Genomic DNA, 4762 nt, shown 5'->3' on the forward strand with positions numbered 1-4762 from the left:
GAAACAAAGAACTGAGTTCCATATGTTCTCACTCATAAGGTGACCTTGAACAATTATAATGCTATAAGAAAGTGATTGTCAGTAGTGGGAAACTGTCAGGGGAAGGGGTGGTGGGGCTGGCAGCTGGGGGAGGGAGGGGCATACCTCATCAACAAGGGCACCTGCATAATGAATGTTTGTATTCCTAACCCTGAATTGTACCTCACATCTTTATAATAAATAAATAAATTTTTTTAAAAAAGGAATTGTCTGAAAATGGTATGACTTTTCAAGAACCATTATAGCAAAAAGCAGAATATTTTACAGCAAGTAGCTCTGGACTGTGGCAAAGATTGTGGATTTACTCTGATTGACTAGTACTATTCAGTGCTTGTTTTTTTGGGAGGGGTTTGAGTTGGAGTCTCACTCTGTCGCCCAGGCTTGAGTGCAGTGCCACGCTCACAGCCACCGCAACCTCGACCTGCTGGTCTCAGGTGATCCTTCTGCCTCAGCCTTCCAAGTAGCTGGAACTACAGGCCCACACCACCATGCCCAGCTAACAAGGCTTGTTTTGCTGATCAGTCTCCCCAGACTTCATGGCCACTCCACTAGGAGAAAGAAAGAGAAGCAGTGAGATAATCATCACACCCTCTTCAGCCAGCTCTCTGGCAGTGGAATGGGACATTTCGTTTCCATAATCACTGGGGGTCCCTCCCTCTCTCCATGTGGTCGTGCAAATCCAGAAAACCAGGGTAGGCACTGGTGAGTCGCAGTTGGGCATTGGTATTGGCACGGTTCCTTCTGCCCGATTGCTTGAGTCCAGTAGTTTGTGACCAGCCTGGGCAACACAGCGAGTCCCTGTCTCTACAAAAAATCAAAAAACAAAATTAGCCAGGTTTGGTGGTGTGCACCTGTAGCCCTAGGTGCTCAGGAAGCTGAGGAGGGGGGAATCACCTGAGCCCAGGTTGAGGCTATGGGAAGCTGTGATTGTGCCACTGCACTCCAGTCTGGGCAGCAGAGTGAGACCTTGATTAAAAAAAAAAAATTTTAGCCATTTAAAGTCCATAACCTACCTGGGCTCGGTGGCGCAGCCTATAATCCCGCGCCTTTGGGAGGCTGAGGTGAGTGGATTGCCTGAGCCCGCGGGTTCGAGACCCGCCTGGGCAGCGAGACCTCATCTCTACAATAAATCAAAAAATCAGCCGGGTGTGGTAGCGCATGCCTGTAGTTCCAGTTACTCGGAAGGCTGAGGCGGAAGGATCACCGGAGCCCGGCAGGTCGAGGCTGCGGGGGCCTGGAGGGGCCACTGCACTCCAGTCTGGGCGACAAAGTGAGACTCCAACTCAAAAATAAAAATAAAGTCTATAACTTAATGACTTTTAGGATATTCACAGAATTGTGCAGCAGTCTCCACAATCTATTTTAGAGCTTTTGCATCATCCCCAAAAGAAATCCCTACCCGTGAGTCGTCATTCTCAATTTTCCTCCCGGCCTGCTGCCCCCTACCCCTGAAGCCATAGGCCTATCTACTTATCTACTCTTTGCATCCATCGGTTTGCACTTCCAAACATTTCATTTAAATAAAGCTACGCAGGTCGGGGCAGTGGCTCAGCCTGTCATCCCAGCACTTTGGGAGGCTGAGGTGAAAGGATTGCCTGAGCCCGTGGGTTCGAGACCAGCCCAGGCACCATGGGGAAACCTCGTCTCTACAATAAATCAACAAATTAGCCTGGTGTGGTGGCACACGTTCGTAGTTCCGGCTACTTGGAAGGCTGAGGTGGAAGGATCACCTGAGTCCAGCAGGTCGAGGCTGCGGTGGCTGTGAGCATGCCACTGCACTCCAGCCTGGGATACGGAGGGAGACTCCGACTCAAAAATAAATACATACATACATACAACATACAGCCTTTTGCATTTGGCTTTTTAGACTTAGCATAATGATTGTGGGGCATTCATTCTATAGCTTATATTAGTAGGTAATTCATTTTTATGGCTAAATAAAATTCCATTATAGGGATGTACTACATTGTGTTTAATAATAGTTGATAGTTGAGTTATTTTCAGGTTGAGGCTGTTATGAATAATGCTGCTATAAGTTTTTGCATAAAGCCTTTGTGTGGACATGTGTTTGCTTCCCCTGGGTAAATGCCTAGGAGTAGAATTCTTGAGTCGTATGTTAAGTTTATGTTTAACTTTTTAAAAAATTGTCAGCCGGGCACAGTGGCTCATGCCTGTAATCCTGCACTTTGGGAGGCAGAGGTGAGAGGATTACCTGAGCTTGAGGGTTCAAGACCAGCCTGGACAACATGGCAAGACCTCATCTCTACAATAAATCATAAAATTAGCCATGCGTGGTGGCGTGTACTTGTAGTTCCAGCTACTTGGAAGGTTGAGGCGGAAGGATCACGTGAGCCCAGCAGGTCGAGGCTGTGGTGGCCGTGAGCGTGCCACTGCCCTCCAGCCTAGGCAACAGAGTGAGACTCCAACTCAAAAAAAAAAAAAAAATTGCCAAGTTACTTTCCAGAGTGGCAGCACTGTTATCTATTCCTACCAGCTATGCTATGAGGATTCTGATTTCTCCATAATCTCACCAAACTTGCTATTGTTTGTCTTTTGAATGGTAGCCTTTTCGCTGGGTGTGTAATGGATGCATGGTACTCCAAAAATCGTAGAGGCGACAGTCCACCAGGGATCATTTGGCAGCCCAGAGAGGTTCCTTGGGGCAGGAAAAGAGGCAATAAGAGATCCCCAGGGTTCCCACCCTCACCATGCACTCTTACAGGCCCCGAGACCCGGCATAGGGAATGACCTGGAGACTGCAGAAAGCTTTACCCCAGGGAAGGAGCTCCCGCTGGGACCTACGCACACCCCAGGTCAAAGCAGCTGCACCACTGCACCATTCTGAGAGCCCAGCTCCCACCAGATTGCGTCCTGTTCTGGGACCCAAGAGACTTTGCACCTCCACCATCCTGGAGTCCTATGGACACCCCCACTGCCTCCACTTGGAGAGCTGCAGTGGCATGATGCCAGCTGGACCAGCAGAGTGGCAAGGTCCCAGCGCTCTAACTTACATAGTATCCTAAACCCCAGGGGATGGTCAGTGTGGTGCACCAGCGAGGATCCCTGTGGGACGATGGGGGCCAAATTGTGCCCTCCCCAGAGCCTGCAACCTGCCTACCCAGGATTCCCACCGCCAGTGGTACTCCCATCCCCATCAGCAGTAGAGTGGCAACACACATGCATGTGCCCTAAGGACAGGTCCTCCCTGCCTGCCGTCCCCACCGCAGCTGCTGCCAGGGCCTAAGCACACATCCCTGGAAGCAACCCCACCTTCCCAGCAGCAGGAGGACTACGCCTTTGCCCAAGTCATTAGGACTGGCTCTCCCGTTACTGCCATTGCTGCTGTCAGTGCTAAGGGCTTAAGCATAGGCTTCCCAGAGTCTTGAGAGTCACCTGCCTATAGCTACTGCCAGTGACAGCAATCCCCCTGCCCCAGAACCACAGAGCATTTCAATGTGTCCTGTGGACAGGCTCTCCCTGCTACCACCAAACACCGTCTCCATCAATGCAGAACAAGCACTTGATAAAATTAAATATCCTCTTAGAAAAACTCTCGACAAACAAGGCATGCAAGAAACATGCCTCTACATGATAGAGGTTGCATATGACAGATTCACAGCTAACATCATACCGAATGGGGAGAAGTTGAAATCCTCTCTTGTAAGGACTGGAACAAGACAAGGAGGTCCACTCTCACCTCTCCTATTCAACAAATACTAGAAGTCCTACCAAGAGCAGTCAGGCAAGAGAAAGAAATAAAAGGCATCCACGTTGAAAAAGAGAAAATCAGATGGTTTATCTTTGCAGATGATATGATCTGATAATTAGGAAAACCTAAATGCTCCATCAAAAACCTCTTATCTCAGATAAGTAAATTCAGTAAAGTTGCAGAGACCAAAATCAACACACAAAAATCAGCAGTGTTTGCTTACATCGATAATGAAATAGCTGAAAAAGAAATCAAGAAGGGAATCCCATTTACAATTGCAGACGAACAAACAAACAAAACTACTAACAGATTTAACCAAGGAGGTGAAAGATCTCTCCATGAAAAATGCAAGATAGTGATGAAAGAAATTGAAGACAACACAAACATCCCATGTTCATGATTCAGGACAATTATATTTGCTAAAATGACAATACTGCCTAAAGCAGTCTACAGATTCAATGCAATTCTCATCACAGCACCAATGTCATTCTTCAGAGAAATAGAAAAAAATACTAAAATGTGTATCAAACCAAAGAAAAGCCCCATAGCCAAAGCAAATCTTAGCAAAAAGAACAAACTAGAGGTGTCACTCTAACTAACTTCAAAACATATTACAAGGCTATAGTAAACAAAGTCATATGGTATTGGTATAAAAACAGACACATAGAACAACAGAACAGAATAGAGAATCCAGAATTAAATCCAGGCATTTACAACCGATTTATTTTTGACAGAGGTGCCAAGGACATATACTGGGGAAAGAACATCCTCTTTAATAAATGGTATGGAAAAACTGAATATCCATAAGCAGAGAATGAAAGCAAATCCTTCTCTCTCACCATTTATAAAGATAAACTCAAAATGGATTAAAGACCGAGATGTAAGACCCTAAACAATAAAACTAATAGAAGAAAAAAAAAAAGGAGAAACCTTCCAGGACATAGGTCTATGCAAACATTTTATGGCTGAGACCTCAAAAACACAAGAAACAGAACCAAAAATAGACAAATAGGA

The sequence above is a fragment of the Carlito syrichta genome, unplaced genomic scaffold (genome assembly GCF_000164805.1).
Source record: "Carlito syrichta isolate Samal-C Ts95f unplaced genomic scaffold, Tarsius_syrichta-2.0.1 Scaffold80097, whole genome shotgun sequence".
Taxonomy (NCBI): domain Eukaryota; kingdom Metazoa; phylum Chordata; class Mammalia; order Primates; family Tarsiidae; genus Carlito; species Carlito syrichta.